An 18090-nucleotide genomic window follows, 5' to 3' on the forward strand; every position below is an offset into this window, starting at 1 on the left:
GGCTGCAGTGAGCCGTCATTGCACCACTGCACTCCAGCCTGGGTGACAGAGAGAGACCTTGTATCGAAAAAAATTTACCAAAGAGTTATACTTGACATGTCGCGGTGTGTGTGTCACAGTCCCTGTGTCGTGTGTCACAGTCTCTTATGTCATGGTGCATGTGTCACAGTCTGTGGTGTGTCACAATCCCTGTGTCGTGGTGTGTGTGTCACAATCCGTGGTGTGTCACAATCCCTGTGTCATGGTGCATGTGTCACAGTCCGTGGTGTGTCACAATCCCTGTGTCATGGTGTGTGTGTCACAGTCCGTGGTGTGTCACAATCCCTGTGTTGTGGTGTGTGTGTCACAGTCCGTGGTGTGTCACAATCCCTGTGTCATGGTGCATGTGTCACAGTCCGTGGTGTGTCACAATCCCTGTGTTGTGGTGTGTGTGTCACAGTCCGTGGTGTGTCACAATCCCTGTGTTGTGGTGTGTGTGTCACAGTCCGTGGTGTGTCACAATCCCTGTGTTGCGGTGCGTGTGTCACAGTCCGTGGTGTGTCACAATCCCTGTGTTGCGGTGTGTGTGTCACAGTCCGTGGTGTGTCACAATCCCTGTGTCATGGTGTGTGTGTCACAGTCCATGGTGCGCCTCAGTCCCTGTGTTGCGGTGCGTGTGTCACAGTCCGTGGTGTGTCACATCCCTGTGTCACAGTGTGTGTGTTGCTATGTGCGTGTCACAGTCCGGTGTGTTACTCTATGTGTTGCAGTCCGTGTGTTACAAAGTGACTTTGGGGCCCAAATCAGAATCAGCATAATCTTAGCCTTCCCTCCTTTATCCCCTGAACAACCAGACGCCCTCCTGGGAGCCAAAATTTAAATCCAGGAGTTCCAAGTCCCCTCTGATGAAGGTGACAGCCTTTCTCCCCAATTCCAGGACTGTGTACTCCAAGAAGATCCCTTTATTCTCAGATCCCACCTGGGCCCCAGCCTGAGCGCTGGTCATGCCACTGGGGCCTGCATTCACCCACTTGCCTTCTCCCCACTTTTCTACCATCCTTCTGATTAGGGCTTCTGATTATGTGCTTGTGGACAGATACACATCCATCGTTCAAAAGAGCTCAGCCAAATGTGCACCAGGAAAAAAAAAATGGACTTAGGAGCTCACTCAGCTTTCCTTACACAGAGCCCTGCCCCACCTTCTCCCCCGATTTCATAGAGGATATTTTAGTCTCATCTTCCCACAAGGAGCCGCTCTTTGCCCTCCACCTCCACCGTCCACCTCCAGCCATTGGTTTGGATGGCCACCAGCCTGAGCGGCTCACAGAGTTTCCTAGCAGGACTCATGGAGCCCTGGCTCCCTGAGAAACAGCCCCTGAGATCCGCATGCAGCCTGCAGCCCTCACTCTCTGCTGCTGCCTCTGCTTTCACCATCACGTGTGCCCTGCAGGACCCACATAGGAAGGGGGTGAATGGCAACTCATTTCATGAATTGTGTAAAGCATCAAATCATTATGTGTGTTTCTTTTTCACTCATGTCTATGCGCACACATACACACTTGCACACACTCACTCAGGATGAAATTGGGTTTGTCTGTTTCTTTAAATCCCTGCTCAGCTCCATCATCTTCTGTGGTCTGAACTGCATGGGGACCATCAGCGGAATCTGGGGTTCTCTGCTGTCACTTTTGGAAGACTGGATTCTGGGAGAGACCTGGTGAAAATGATGAAAGCACACCCATCAGGGCTATCTCCCAGCTCTGCACACCAAGGGTGCTCCCATGCTAATTACAGCCGAATCTCTGAGGGTGGCCCTGGCTCCCCAGGGCTGCAGTGGCAGCAAGGCTGAAGAGAACAGCCCTACTCTCAGTCCTTAGGTGCAGCTTCGCTTCCTCTTTCCCCCATTTCTGTGGGTTGTCTTAGTTTGGAGACCATCCAGAAGAAGCTGGTCTAACCCAAGGAAAAGGGAAACTATCAGAATGAAGTCCTCATTCGTTTATTCAGTCTCTTTTTAATCAACATTTATTGGGTATCTACCATGTCAAGCCCTGGGCTAACTATTAGAGGTACTAGGTTGAAAATAAAACAAAAGTACAGGCCCCAGAAGTGTAGTGGGGTTAACAGTTATCAAACTAGCAACTGCAGAGAGAGCTTAGCTTGTTCCCTAGGATGTTGGCCCATCTCGGTGGACCAGGGGTGAAGGGCTGTATGAGTGACGGAGGACACTGTGGGGAGTAAGGATTCATCCACAGCAGTTTCCCCTGTAGGAGGGGGGCAGCCTCAGATACTACATGAATCCTTTCAGCACCTGCAGCTTTCAGGCCCAGGCTCTTTAATTCTTCACGTTACACTTTATCAGCTCTGTGCCAGGCACTGCTGTCACACCCATTTTACAGACAAGGAAACTGAAATTGAGAATTAATTTGATTGTCTAAATCCCTCAGGAAGAAGAGCCAGAAGCAATCCTGGGGCCTGTGTGACTTCAGAGCTGTTTTCGTGACAGCTGACCTGTCCCAGCTCTAGACAAGCGAGCTTTCTTTTTTTGAGGCAGAGTCTTGCTCTGTCACCCAGGCGGGAGTGCAGTGGCGCAATCACTGCTCACTGCAGCCTCAATCTCCCAGGCACAAGTGATCCTCCCGCCTCAGCCTCCCCAGTAGCTAGGACTATAGGGGCACACCACAATGCCCAGCTAATTTCTTTTTTGCATTTTTTGTAGAGACCAGGTTTCACCATGTTGCCCAGGCTGGTGTCAAACTCCTGGGCTCAAGTGATAGGCAAGCTTTGGTGAAGGAACTGGTAAAAGCTAACAGGACCATTTCACTGGCACCTCAAAGGGGCCCTGCCCCTGCCCAGAGAGCTGGCAATGTGAGGCTGCTGGTGTCAGCAGTGGCGAGTGGGGCTTTGGGGCTGCTGTGGAGGATGGTGCCGGGGCTGCAGCACTCCTGGTGGGCAGCCAGCCATCACCTCCTGAGCACAATAGCTGACATTTATTGGCTGCTTACTATGTGCCAGGCACTGCCTAAGCATGATATCATTTATCTAATATTTACAGGTACTCCCAGGTTTACAGAGTAGGCAACTGAGGCACAGAAAGGTAAGATAATTGTTATGGGGTCACAGGCTGGTAAATGCGAAGCCATATGTGAACCCAGGCACTTTGACTACTGAGTTTGTGCACTTAAGCACTGCGTATGACTGCCTGTATTTGGTGTGTCTGAAGAATGTCATATTTTTAAGTGTATTTTGCTTCATCGATAACGTGCCCCAAGAAAGAAGACAGTAAGTGTGGTAGGCTGCACACGTGGCTGCAGTACTTTGCAGCTCTTTCCATTACAAGTGAGGTCCATCTGCCCACCCTTTGTGTTTGACCCACCTTGTCACTTACTTTGATGAAGAGAATGCGGTAGAAGGGAAGGTGCGTCCATTCCAAGCCTGGGGCTCAAGAAGTCTTGTATCTTTTGCCCTTCCCATCCTTAGAAGCCTACAGCCATTGGAAGAAGCCTGGGGTAGGCTAGCCTGCTAGATGAGAGACACGTGGCCAGGTCACCCTTTCACCCCAGCTGACAGCCTGCCAACCACCAGATGTGTGAGGGAGGCCATCTTAAACCATTCGGTGACCTGCCAGCTCACCACAAACACAGTGAGCCCAGCAGAGCCAAGCCAGAAGAACCGCCCAGCCGACCCACAGAGTCATGAGCAAATAAATGTTTATTGTTTTAAGCTACTGAGTGCAAGCCACTGGGTGGCTCGTTTTGTAGCAACAGATAACTGATACAGCAGGAGACACTTGAAAGAGGAGGAAGCTCTGAAGTTGGAGGCATTCCCACTGGACAGTATGGCTAAGTAGAAACCCTATGAGCAGGAAAAAGATGGATTCAGAGGACAAAGGGGAGAATCAGCAGAGACCCTGCCTGGGTCCTTTGGAAACCCAGCACCCCTACTTCTGGCTTCTGCCAGATGGAGGAGTGGCAAGAGGAGAGAAATTTTAGATAGATGATGGGAAGCTGAAAGCAGGGGTTCTCTGCTGACTTTGGGAAGAGAGTCCTCCCACCCCACCCCCAGCACAAGACCACCGCCTCTTGACAGATTCAGTGGTGGTGTGTGTTGTGCAGAAAGGACTTGAGCGACTCCCTTGAACTTCCCCAGGATCCCGTGTGCTGTGGAAGGGATCCAGATACTCCCAATGGGCCACTGCGGTGATTGGGACTAGAGATAAGATGCTGTGAACCTCAACTCAAGCAGGATTGTGAGAATGGGAAGTAGAAGGATTGGAGAAAGGTTTGGGATGCAAAGTGTAAGAAAACTTGGAGCAAACTGAACTAGAGGGTCTGGCCACTGCGGGCGGGGCATCCTGAAGAAACACTGTTTGTCAGAGTACGAAAGGATGCCTAGACAACTAACAACAGAAAAAAAAAAAAAAAAAAAAAGATTAAACGCCGCTTATTAAACGCCGTTACCATATAGTATGTACACATAATGGTGTAATTATGTCTCTTTGGTGACAATGGTGATTTCTTGATGTAGCCTGCCATCTGCCCTTATTTTAAGGGTTCCCCTTCCTTGACGCATTTGCATTTTAAAAGGAATCAAAGCCTGCAGGTAAAGGGATGATGCTGGATTGGTAGAATTTCAGGCATTCATTGAAAATGGAACAAGGGTTTTCTTTTATGTTGGCTCCATCCCTAGGTTCTTGACTTCGACGTCAGCCACGAAACCATAGAAAGCATCCCTGAGGACCTTGGCGTTGAACTCCTTTCATTCCCTTCCTCCCAAGGTGCCCCACTGTTGCTCTGACTTGGGGCAGCAGGGCTCTCTCTCGCCCTCCCGGCTCCTCCCGGCTCAGGAGCGTGGGAGGTGAGGGGAGGTGACCGGACGCGGCCGGGGGCGGCTCGGTTGGGGGCCCCGTGCGGCCGCCAGGGGGCGCTGCGCTGCCGCCGAGGCCGCGGCCGCCTGGGCGTGTGGCCTGGCGTGGGCACTTGTGTTGTTTAGATGCCAGCGTTCGCCACTCACTCCTTTCTTAAACATGTTTCTAATTTATCCAGTATCTCTTCTACGGAAAAAAAAAAAAAAACTTCAGGGAAAAAAAGATGCATGCTTAACGTCAGTGCCAGGGTGGGCAAAAAGGGGTTTTGACACCAGATGCAGTTTTGTTCCTGAACCCTCTGGGCCTGGGGCGAGTCGCCAGCAGGGCCCCTCCGCAGCCGCTCCTCCCGCTGGGGACAGAGGCGCCTGGAAACACGCACGCCCGAACCGGGCCGCCCCGAGAGCCGCGCGCTGAGCCAGCATGCCCGCAGGCGCTCCTCCTGAAAACGGGTTCGGTTTCTGGCCGGGCAGGTTCAGAGCCCGTGCCTGAGGAGGGGAAGGACGACGCGGCACAGAACCGGGCGCGCCAGGACTGGGCTTCTGGCCTTGCCCGGGCGCTGCTGGCACCTCCGGGGAGCAGAGGGGCGGAGGAGGCACGGTCTGCGAGCCGGGGGCAGCAGCCGGACACAGGGCGGGGTGGGGGAGGTGCGGGAGGAGAGGAGAGCCAGAGTCCGGTCAGATGGGGGTCGGGGCGGGGGGGCGGGGGGGACGTGGGAACCAACAAGCCTGACGCCTGCAAATAGAAGTCATCAGGAAAGAGACCTCAAGGCCCATTGGACTGCTGGGAGGTCCCTGGGGTGGGGTCCTGGGGGGAGGAGTGTCTGACTGGCGGCTAGGTTCTGTTTTTCAGACCAGATTAAAAAAAAAAAAAAAAAAAATCCCCTGTCGCCTGGGGAGATGTCTCAGTCACTTTTCTCCGGCAGGAAGCTGCTTCATGCTGGAGCCTCCTGGGATTGGCAGAGTTAAAAATCCTTTAACCCAGGATGCCTTGGGCCTTTTGTTCAGCCCTGACAATAGAATTGGGTGGAGGGGGCTGGGAAGGCAAGTAGCTGGGTTAGAGATGCATCCGTGGGGTGGGGGTATGGGGAAGCTTGTGTTCAGTCACTGGATACATGAAAGCAATTGTGTGTGTGTGTGTGTGTGTGTGTGTGTGTGTGTGTGTGTGTGTGTGTGTGTCGGGGGAGGGCATAAGGGAGCCCAGGGACACTGGGGCACCAGCTCATTAACACGTGTGTACGAATGTCGGCTGTGCGCTTGGCAAATCCTTAATTACACAGGGAGACCTTCCTAAACCGGGAACTCAGTATTGGTCCCTAAAAGGTTGGGTAATGGCTTTTTCTTGCATTTGGAATCCAAGGGGACCAATCTCTCTGGTTCCCCTGGGTTCCCAGATTCTTCTGGATGTCTTTGTCTTCTAAAATTCTGGGATCCCACGGGAAGGCACATAGTTAAGGACACTCAGAAATGCATACCTTTTAACCCTACTAATCATCCTAAAATGTGTGCTTTCAACAGATCACGTCCTTGATCTGTAACCCTTAGGGGCACCCAGGATCTCCAATGACTGGGAGTGATGGCATTTAAGTCTTTCCACCATGCAGAATTTTCTTCCCTCCCTCCCCATGAATTCTCCTGTAGCCAGCCTGGCCCCTCATCACCCCTTGGATATACTGTATCTTGAATTCTCCAGCCTTTCTGCAGTTGCCTTCCTGGGACATTCATTCCCATGTTCACAATCTAGCCAGTTGTATCCTTTCTTTCTTCAGTTCTAGCATCAGTCAATCAACAAGCATTTATTGAAAGTCCACTATATGCAAGACATGTTCTAGGCCCTGGTAATACATCAGAGACTAAGACAAATACCTGCTCTTAAGGATTTTATATTTTAATGGGAGGAACAGGGTAAACTCATGGCTCATGCCTGTAATCCCAGGACTTTGGGAGGCAAGAAGATCACTTGAGGCCAGGAGTTCAAAACCAGCCTGGGCAGCAAGTGTCTTCTTTTGCCTCTACAAAAGAAAATTAAAAATAACAAAAAGGAAGTTAACTAGAGTATTGTGGTAGAGGGTATGTGTGTGTGTGTGTGCATGTGGGTGAGTCCGTGTGTGTGGTGGGTTGATGGGTGCTGTTTTATTTAGCCAGGGAAGGTCTCTCTGAGGAGGTGGCATTCGAGACCTTGTGGGTGGGAAGGAGGCAGTCATGTGGCGATCTGGGGAAGAGTGCTGCAAGCAGAAGGGAAAGTAAAAACAAAAGCCCTCAGGCAGAAATGTGTTCCTTATGCTTAAGAAACACCATGAAGGCCAATGTGGTTGGAGCAATGTGAGCAAGGAGAATAGAGGGCCTTGGGGACATAGGTAGCTAAGTCCTCATGGATCAAGGTAAGAAGTGTGGCTTTTATTTTATTGCATTGGGGAGCCTTTGGAGGGTTAGAAGGTGGGGAGTGAAGACAACAGTTAACATACTGTTGCAAAAGTCCTGGCAGGAGGAGATTTTAAAAACCAGAGTTGTGGCTATGGAGATGATGAGATGTGATACTGGTTTCTGGGCCAGTTTTGGAGGTGGGAGTAGATAAGCCTTACTGATGATCTGGCGCAGGACTAACTGGGTAGATCGGTGCCTATTTTGCGGGTAGGAGGTGGATCCGTAATTGTGTTTGGGCCATGCCAAGACCTATCAGACATCAGGTAAACATGTGCAGACAGCTTTGAGTCTCGAGTTCAGATTTAAATTTTAGAACCAGCCTGTAGGTAGTCTTCAAAGCAGTAGGCCAGAATAATTCCACTTAGGGAGAGAGTCAAGAAAGAAGGTAGCAGATGGCTGAGACTGATGCCACTCCAACCTTTAGAGATCTGGTAGGGGAAAACCCAGCAGAGCAGACTGAGGAAGACAGCCCATGAAACTGGAGGAAAACCAGAAGATGGTGATTTCAAGGAACTCAGTAAAGGAAGTATTTTGAGAAAGAGGATGTATCAGTCAGCTATTGCTAGGTAACAAACAACCACAAAAATCTCAATGGCATAACAGTAAATATTTATTTGACTCACATAGCTGTGGGTCAGTTGGAGGCTGGCTAGATGTGACTGATATTGGCTGGGCAGCTCTGAGCCGCAATTGGGCTGAGCCTGCTCTGCATACGTGTCCCTCACTCTCCTTGGACCTGCAGGCCAGCTAGGGCACATTTTTCTCCCAAGGTGATAATAGGCACAAAAAAGCAGGTAGAAACATAAAATGCCTCTAAAGGCCTAGGTTTGGAACTGGCACCATGTCACTTCCTCCTACATTCCATTGGCCAAAAGGGGTCATGCAGCCACGCCAAAAGTCAAAGGGCAAGAAAGTACAGTATAGTCTACCTCTAGCAGGAGGGACTGCAAAATCGGATTGAAGGGGACAGGGATAGAGTGAGGCAGGATAAGAAATAGGACCCATAATTCAGTCTTCCACAGAAAGAGTGGTCAAACACATTCAATGCCACTGACAGGCCAGATGAATAGAGGGCAGTGAACTGGCCACCAGTGTGACCTTAAGATGTCAGTCATTGGCATCGTTGATAAGAGCTATTAAAACGGACAGCTAGGGCTAAAAGCCCAGTTGGAGTGGGTGGAAGTGAGAATGAGAAGTGTGGAGGTGGAGATTGTCAGTGTGTAGACAGCTCTTTCAGGAACAGTCACTCTAAAGAGGGGCAGAAAAATGGTACAATAGCAAGAAGGGGATATGAGGCTAAGGCTTTAGAGCTTTTTAAGTCCTGTTTAACTTCCGTGGAAAGGCTCTGCTAGGAAGAAACTGATGAACATAACAGAAAGGGGATAATTGTGCCGGCAAAAGGGGATGGGGCCCAGGGCACAGATGGAGGGCTCGGCCATGGATGGTGGGCAGAGAGAGTGCAGAGCTATAGGCATTCTGGAGGCTTTGGAGGGAGGGAGGAAGATCCGGCAACAGATCATACCTACTTTCTCTATGAAGGATCGTCTGAGGTTGCAGTGAGAATGAAAGAGGAAGGGGAGCTGAGAATATGCAGAGAGAGGAGAAAGTGTGAAATTATTGCACTGTGGGGAGGGAAAAGGAATTTTCTAAGTAACTGTAGTAGGATTGTCCAACGGTTCAAATGCCTGTTTGAAATTTATGGCCAGAAATTTGAAGTGAGTCCATCCAGAGTAGCTGGCCGATTTTCTTTAGTGGTGTTCAATTGCTCGGGTGCAGGTGTGAAGTAAACAGTCTGATTTAACCACAGCTGGGTTTTCGCCCAGTGAATACAATGGAGAGAGACCACAGCAAGGAAGGTAAGAGTGTTTGCCAGGGAGATTTTGTGTGCTGGAGCATGGAGTTTCAGTTCTCAGCTGGCTAAGAAGGAAGGCCTGAGGGGAGAGACGTCATGAGAAAACAGGAGAGTCATGGACTAGAGTCTGAGATGGGAAAATTGCTGAGTCCAAGAACTAAAATAAGTGACCTGGAGGACTGACAGGTGAAGGAATCTCTGGATCTGAGAGTTTAGAGATGGTGTAGACATTCATGGTTCCAAGATCTAAGATATGACCAGGAGGCTGAGGCAGGGCAGGAGGAGTATTCTGCTAGGGCTAAGGATATTAACAGTCTTAGAGACCAGAGTGTTGGGTGGGTCATCAGCATAGATGCTGAAGTCACCAAAAGTGATGATAGGAGAAAGAGCCTGATACTAAGATAATCAAGGGTCGGGGGAAGTGACTAGGAGGGTGACAGCTGACTTTAACTAGGAGGGGTGATTGGTGGCTTTTTTAGTTAAATATTTTTAATTTTTAATACTTTTTAGAGTAGTTTCGGATTCACAGAAAAGTTGAGTGGAAAATCCAGAGTTCTATATATCCCCCGTCCTGGGAGCAGTATCCCCCACTATCAACATTCCCCACCAGCATTTGTTACAATTGATGAACCTAAGTGTTATCACTGTTATCACGCAGAGTCCATAGTTTACATTGATGTGAATGCTTTATTCTTACTTTACATTACTTTTGCTGTTGTACATTCTGTAGGTTTGGACAAATGTATTATGACATTTATCCACCATTATAGTATCACATCTAGTAGTTTCACTGCACTGAGGCCGGGCTTTTGAAAGAGGAAGGAAAAACTGTTTAGAAACTTCAGTGATGAATGCGGAGGACATCTTCAGGCCTTGAACTACACGACTGGAGGGAGAAAAGAGCCTCTACTGGAAAGGGCTATAGGGCAGCAACGTCCTGGGGGCAGGTGGGCTTCTGGAAGAAGACAGTGAGGGTCCTAGTTTTGGAGGAGCTTGAGAGTAGAGGCCTGGGGTAAGATTGGGGAGCGCAGGCAGGGTGTAGGCAGGGTTGGCTGCCGGGTGCTCAGCAGTGTGAGGTGGGGCATGGGTGCTGTGGTGAGTGGGGGCGGCTGGGGCAGGTGGCAGGCCCTGGAGGGAGGTGGCAGGTCGGATACCCTCACATGGCCCTGTTGTGGAAGCTTTCCAGATGACTTTGGGGAAAAACAGACTTCCCTTTCCAGGAACCCGTCTAAATTCGGTTGATCGTGGTTCTCGGGCCTTATTCTCTCCTTCCTGGTGTCTCCAGCGTTCTTTTTCTGTGTGGATTTCTTATTTCCTCAATTAGACGAACGTTTGGGCAGGAACCCCAGCTCTACCATTTTGCACCCGCTCAAATGCAACACAGCACTTGACACATCATGTTTGTTGATTGCGTTGGATACAACTGCGGTCTGGTTTCCCTTCTCGGCCAGGAATCCAAGAATGCACCCTCACCCTGTGGCCGCCTCCCCGGGCCAGCTGCCGCGCTAGTCCCGGGTAACCCGACGCCGGGCCGCTCCCCCTCCCGCCCCGGGGCTGCGGCCGCCAATGGACGCAGCCCCAGCCTCAGCCTGGGCAGTGGGCCTCTCTCTTGGCGCAGCCCCCGCCGGGCTGGAGCGGGGACGCCCGAGGCTAAGGGCCTGCAGGAGCGTGAGCACAACCCGGCTCCCGTTCCAGCCCCTGCTCACCGCCTTCTGCAGGTCCGGGCCCCGGCCCTGCCGAGACACCTCTGCCCACTGCCTCGAGCCCAGGAGGCCAGGCTGCCGCCCCAGGGCGCCCGGGTAGTCGTAGACGGCGGCCTCCAGAGGGCCGTGCCGGGTCTCCTCCCAGCCCGGGAGCCAAGACACTTGGCTCTGGCCCCTCTCCACTGTTTGACCTGCCCAGAGACCTTGGGCGGTCCGAGAGCCTCCGAGCCTCAGTCTTCTCATCTGTAGCTGGGGCTGGGCCCTGCGCACCTCTGAGTAGAGTGATGCAACAAGGGTGAAGGGTGTGAAAGTCTCCCTGTGTTGCCCAGGGTTCAAGGTCAAACCCAAGACACAGTGGCCGCCCGCAGCTGCCCCGCCCGCAGCAGCTGCAGAACCGCATGTCCTCCTGCCACCATCCAGGGAACTCCCTAGCTCCAGAGGAGGAGCCTAACAAGGGCACTTGGCTTTCCTCCACGTCCCCGGCACGAGGCGTTTCCTGCAGCTCCTCACTTTCAATGTAGAAATCAGCTCCGGGTTTCAGCAACCCTGAGAGAGGAGTCTGCAAATAGATGCTGGGCCAGCAGGAAGGTGCACAGGCGGGACACCTCTCAGCTGCCTGTTTCATCTCCCGTACACGATACTCGCTAGCGTGTAAGAAGTGTGCCAGAGGAAGCACGCACTGACAATGCCTATTTTCTCCCCAAATGGTTACAAATGCACATTTTTGAGTGACCTTCTACAGGCTACAAATACTGATGTATTTATCTGTACTTTGGGTCATGGTACCCAAAAGAAAAGCAAAGGAGAGCTCAGAAAATACATTCTAGTCTCAAAGAGGAAGGAAGAAAAGAGAGGATGTCTTTGTCCGTCTGCATTATGTTAACATTCACAGCCTTCCCTCACCCCCCATGATGGCAGGGCACGAGTCACCTATGATGATGAGGACATATGAAGTTCCCTGAGTTCTTACCTTCTGTGTCCATGTCCTGAACAGAATCCCAAGTTGGCTCCCGGAACCCGCAGCCTTGGCTCACACCAACAATGTCATAGAGGTAAACTGATCTCGCTTCCCTGAGCTCGGACTTCAGCGCCTGGCAGCCCTCTCACGTCCTCACCCTGGATGAATCCAACAGCAGGAAGTGACTGGGGAGTCCCTGAGCAGACAGAGGGAGAGGCACCCACTGGCCCAAGCATGATGTTCTTATGAATTCTTTTGGTTCCAGACCTTTTTGGCATTGCCAAGCCCTATAGGAAAGATCAGAGCAGCTGGAAATTTCTAGCAGGAAAGTGCCAGGTTCTGAGCAGGTCCCAGTCTGACTTAGAAACAGTTAGGGGCTGGGGCTGTTGGCGGTTGGCATTCTTGTCTTTGCTTGGTCTCACAGACAGGCAGGAATTGCTTGCTCTTGGAAGGGAGTGCCACGCCTGACGCTGGGCTAGAGCCGAAGTAAACCCAGGACACGGGGCTGGGGACGAAAATTAGAAGCCTCACTTCCACCCCAGCACCAAGGCAGCAACACAAAGGGCCTCCTCTGCTGGCCAAGCAGGAGGGGACGGGCTGCCCAGGGAGGGCTGAGACTGTCACCCAGTGTAGGGCCAGGCAGCTGCAAATGAAACACAGGCCCAGAAGGCTCAGACAAGCATTCAGTCTTTCCCAGAGCCAAGAAATCCTGGCTAGAAACTTGACTACAGAGCGAGGAAAGGCACCGGGAAATACTTGAAACCAGGCGAGACCCCTGGTAATGCTGGACTTCTGACAAGCAAGGAGTTGAGCCAAGTGCTTTTTCCCGCCTGGTCCAAACACAAAAGCTGAGCTGGCCAGAGAGGTCCCAGGGGAGGTGGGAGAGCAGCTTGGGAGCGACCCAGCAGGAAGAGGAAAGCAGGCAGCAGAGTGATTTTTACCCTGCTCAGACCCCAGAGTTCTTGCACCACCAGTCTGCAGAGCAAGAGCCCTCACTGTTTTCACACCCACAGCAAAGGCCCCTCCAGCCTCTGGAGGCTCACACAAGGGGGCTATGGAAATGCCAGTGTGGCAGCGTGGGATCACCAACACCTCAGTGGCCAGCCTGCACGGTGCCTGAGCCAGCTTCCCGGTGAGGAAGGGGAGTTTGCAGGGAAACTGTTTGCAGAAAAGCTGTTCCTACTGTGGAGGGACTGACCTTGGCCCCTGGAGCAAACTCAGTCCTTAACCACGTGCTCAGGCTACTTTATTTTAAATGAATTTGCACAGTAGCATGTTATGAGTGAAATTCATAAACCTAAAAAGGAATAGTCTTCTATTCATGCTGCTAATGTGTGGAGGGGGGTTACTTTTTTAAAGTTTTGATATTAAAAGATAAATCATCCTGTGTTGAGGATTGGATTTTGCAACTGAATTCTCTTTATCCTTTGCTAGATCTTGAGAAAAAAAGAATAAAAAGAAATATGCTGAAGTATGATGACTTAAAAAAAACTCTCAATATAAAAGTAGAACATGCTCTATAAAAAGAAATTCAGACAAAAACATATAAAGAAGGGAACAAAAATCACCTGTCACCACACCACCAGTGATAGCCCTGAGAGCATGTTTGTGTATTTTCCCCATACTATTTTTTGTGCTTACAGACATATGTTTTTATGGGAGATAAAATCGTTAACATGGTCATGCTCTCAGCATTCTTCCTGCCCCTGCCTACTGAAGAAAATCCTGAATTTGCCTATTTGGTTTCCTGCACTTCTCTCTTCTAAGGAGAGGAACAATTATTACTTGCTGAGAGGAGCTAAGCTGATCTGCACCATGAAGGAATGGAATGGGCAAGGAAGATGTCCAGACAGGGAAAAGCCTTATGGAAGGGAATTCAACAGAGTTTTCAGAGATTAGCACATTTAAAGCTCTCTAGATAATCAGGTGTGGAGGAAGGGGCTTCTCAGATGAGCTAATATATGGCTATGACCCAGAGTCTTTTTAATGTTCTTCCAAATATGTGATCAAATAATGCAATTTATTTTGTATTAATTTTGAGCACTAAACTGTGCATTAAGTCTATAGAGAGATTGAACCCTATGGTCTCCCCTCTGATTTACAAGAATTATGTTTTTAAAAGATGGGGTCATACTATATTTATGTTTTCTTAAAAAACTTTTTTAATTTTAATTTTAAATTAATTTATTTATTTTTGACACAGAGTCTCGCTCTGTCGCCCAGGCAGGAGTGCAGTGGCTCAATCTCAGCTCACTGCAACTCCCGCCCCCTGGGTTCAAGTGATTCTCCTGCCTCAGCCTCCCAAGTAGCTGGGACTACAGGCCCATGCCACCACGCCCAGCTAATTTTTCTATTTTTAGTAGAGACAGGGTTGCACCATGTTGGTCAAGCTGGTCTCGAACTCCTGACCTCAAGTAATCCACCTACTTCGGCCTCCCAAAGTGCTGGGATTACAGGCGTGAGCCACCCCCTAGCCTTTAAAAAAATTTTTAAATTCACCACTATACTAATGAGGATATATTTGGTACTTACATGATCTTTTAAAAAAAAAAAAAAAAAAAAAAAAACAAATCTCATGGTCAATAAATGCAGAAATGAATTATCCTTTGAAACAGCTGCATGGCTGACCTTCATTTGTCTTCATCATAATTTAACCCCCCAAAATTAATTAATTAAATTAACCGATTTTTGTCATTGCTGTTGTTTGTTTGTTTTTAGATAGAGTCTCACTCTGTTTCCTAGGCTAGAGTGCCGTGCTGTAGCCTCAAACTCCTGGACTCAAACAGTCCTCCCACTTCAGCCTCCTAAATAGCTGTGACTACAGGTGCACACCACTACATCTGGCTTTTTTTTTTTTTTTTTTTTTTTTTTTTTTTTTTTTGAGACGGAGTCTTGCTCTGTAGCCCGGGCTGGAGTGCAGTGGCCGGATCTCAGCTCACTGCAAGCTCCGCCTCCCGGGTTTACGCCATTCTCCTGCCTCAGCCTCCGGAGTAGCTGGGACTACAGGCGCCCGCCACCTCGCCCGGCTAGTTTTTTGTATTTTTAGTAGAGACGGGGTTACACGGTGTTAGCCAGGATGGTCTCGATCTCCTGACCTAGTGATCCGCCCGTCTCGGCCTCCCAAAGTGCTGGGATTACAGGCTTGAGCCACCGCGCCCGGCCTTTTTTTTTTTTTTTTTTAAGATGGAGTCTCACTCTGTCACCCAGGCTAGAGTGCAGTGGCATGATCTCAGCTCACTGCACCCTCCATCTTTCAGGTTTAAGAAATTCTCCTGCCTCAGCCTCCAGAGTAGCTGGGATTACAGATGTGTGCCACTGTGTCCAGCTAATTTTTATATTTTTAGTAGAGAGGGTGTTTCACCATGTTGGCCAGGCTGGTCTCGAACTCCTGACCTCAGGTGATCTATCTGCCTCAGCCTCCCAAAGTGCTGGGGTTATAGGCCTGAGCCACCATGGCCGGCCACATCTGGCTGGTTTTAAATTTTTGTAGAGATAGTATCTCACTATGTTGTCCAGCCTGGCCCCAAACTCCTAGCTCAAACAATCCTCCCACTTCAGCCTCCCAAAGTTTTAGGATTATAGGTGTGAGCCACTGCACCTTGCAACCCCTCCCCTGTTGATGCCCACTTATGTTGTTTCCAAGTTGATAAACGGTTACCTAAGGTCATCCTTATGTGCATACGTCTTTGAATCTTGCTGAACTTTTCTTTAGAACATATTCCTAAAAGCATCCATGCAGAGTTAAAGGATAAGAACAATCAGAATTCAGTTCAGTGCCAAGTTGCTCTCTGGAAAACAAAATTAACGCGATGGCCTCCAGGGTTGGGTTTCTCCTCCTGAGTGTAGTTGTGCTGCCCAGGAAGGTCTGAGTGGGCAGAGTTGCTTAGGGAAGGAGTGGAGCCTTCGCACACGGTAGGGAAAGAAGGGAGGCTCTTCCTGGATGGAGGGCAAGAAAGGCCAGCGAAGGCCCTATGGAGGATTCATTTTGCTACCCAGCATTCTTTCCTCTGCCTGGCAATCACCTTTCCTCATTCCATAGAGACCATTCTGTCCATAAGGTTTGGGTGGCGTTGACCTCACACTTTGCCTCTCACCTCCAGCGTGGGCTAACCGTGAGGGTGACCACGTAGTTTGAGCCAGATGAGTCAGAAGACTCCATACCCTGGAGTCCCTGGTGATTGGACCAACGATGTGTCTATATCCGCAGGTCCACGTGACCCATTCCAGGAAGCAGCTTCCTCTCTTCTTTACTCAGCCTCATGTGACACCAGAATTGGCAGTGTCCCTCTCCTCCCACACACAAGGGCTGCTGAGATGGAGACGAAACCTTGACAACATTGCTGAACCTCAGGATACAGTCGTGTCTGAAGTCAGCAGGATTCATACTGGACTTTGCAGTTACATGAGAGCCCATATACTTCTTCCCCCCTGCCAAATTTTCATTCGATTTTATTTCTTATGTATTGAAAAAGAAAAAAGAGCCAGGCACTGGGGTACATGTCAGCAGTTTCTGTGACTGGGGGTGGGAAGTGGAGTTTTGGGGAGAGGGTGGCTGAGGTGGGAGGATTGCTTGAGCCCAGCCTGGGCAACGTAGTGAGACCTCGTCTCAAAAAAAAAAAAAAAAAAAGCATTGGATTTTTTTCTTTTTTCTTTTTTCTTTTTCTTTTCTTTTCTTTCTTTTTTTTTTTTTTTTGAGATGGAGTATCACTCTGTCACCAAGGCTGGAGTGCAGTGGCGTGATCTTGGCTCACTGCAACCTCCACCTCCTGGGTTCAAGTAATTCTCCTGCCTCAGCCTCCCAAATATCTGGGATTACAGGTACCTGCCACCACGCTCAGCTAATTTTTTTATTTTAGTAGAGATGGGGTTTCACCTTGTTGGTCAAGCTAGTCTGGAACTCCTGACCTCAAGTGATCCGCCCTCCTGGGCCTCCCAAAGTGCTGGGATCACAGGCGTGAGCCACCGTACCTGGTTGGATTTTTTTCTTTTTATTCACATAACACAAAATTAATCATTAACCATTAACCATTTTAAAGTGTGCAGTTCAGTGGCACTTACATTCACAAGTCTGTGCAACCAGCACCTCTATCCAGTTGAAGATCTTTTTATCATCCCAAAAGGAAACACCATACTCATTAAGCAATCACTTCCTCTTTCCCTCTCCCATCAACTCCTGGCAACCACTAGTCTGCTTTCTGTCTCTACGGCTGTACTTCTGGAAGATGGCTTTACCAAGTCTGAAAGTTTCATATAAATGGAGTCATACAATATGTGACCTTTTGTGTCTGGATTCTTTCACTTAGCATAATGTTTTCAGGCTTCGTTAACATTGTAGAATGTTTAAGTACATCATTATTTCTTGGGGCTGAATACTATTCCACTGCATAGATACACCACTTTTTGTTTACCTATTCATTAGCTGATGAGCATTTGGGTTGTTTCTACCTTTGGCTATTATGAATAATGCCACTATCAACATTCATGTACAAGAATTTGAATACCTGTTTTCAATTTTTTGGGGTATAGACCTAGATGTGGAATTCCTGGATCATTTGGTAACTCTGTGTCCATACCTCCCTTTTCTAGTGTAAGCCAGAGTGCAGCATGGTTCTGTCCTGGGCATACAAAGGAGTCCTGACTTCCTCAGGCCTTGAAAGAGGAACCAGCCAGGCATGGTGACTCTCCTCTGTAATCTTAACACTTTGGGAGGCTGAGGCAGGAGGATTGCCCAAGCCTAGGAATTCAAGACCAGCCAGGGCAACATAGCGAACCCTGTCTCTACCAAAAATAAAAAATAGGCAGGCATGGTGGTGTGCACTTGTAGTCCCAGCTACTCAGGTGGCTGAGGCAAGAGGATTGCTTGAGCCTGGGAGGTTGAGGCTGCAGTGAGCCATAATCGCACCATCGCACTCCAGCCCAGGTGACAGAGCAAGACTCTGCCTCAAAACAAAACAAAGAGGAAGCAGCATGGCCAAAGTGGGGAGCAGTGAAGAAAGTGCTCTGCCCAGAGAGAGTGTGAAGGCTCAAGATACGGGAAGCAGAGCAGGGAGGAAGCACTTTCTCTAGTGGGAGTGAGTGGCATATGAGAAGGCAGTTTTTCTGAACAAGTAGCAGGGCCGTATTGTCCAGAAGACCCAGGGAGAAGAGAGCAGTTATTTGGCAACCCAGTCTGTGGAAGGAAATGTCCCTCTCCTTCCTTTTTCTTCCTCCCCCCTTCTTGCCTGTGCAGAGATGACCTGCTGGGGAGTAGCCGGGTGGAAAAGAGCACGTTGGTGTTTTTAAGTCAAAGGTTTTGTTCATTCTGTGCCTCTCAC

General features: G+C 49.6%; 1 long non-coding RNA gene across 1 annotated transcript; it reads left to right on the forward strand.

Annotated features, from left to right (window-relative positions):
• Positions 1–5116: 5116 nt before the first annotated feature.
• Positions 5117–17126, forward strand: LOC123568372 (uncharacterized). Its single transcript, XR_012422319.1, has 3 exons — positions 5117–7220; positions 11813–11870; positions 15984–17126. It is a non-coding gene; the product is annotated as an uncharacterized lncRNA (long non-coding RNA).
• The last annotated feature ends 964 nt before the right edge of the window (positions 17127–18090 follow it).

Source organism: Macaca fascicularis, chromosome 13 (genome assembly GCF_037993035.2).
Source record: "Macaca fascicularis isolate 582-1 chromosome 13, T2T-MFA8v1.1".
Classification (NCBI taxonomy): Eukaryota; Metazoa; Chordata; class Mammalia; order Primates; family Cercopithecidae; genus Macaca; species Macaca fascicularis.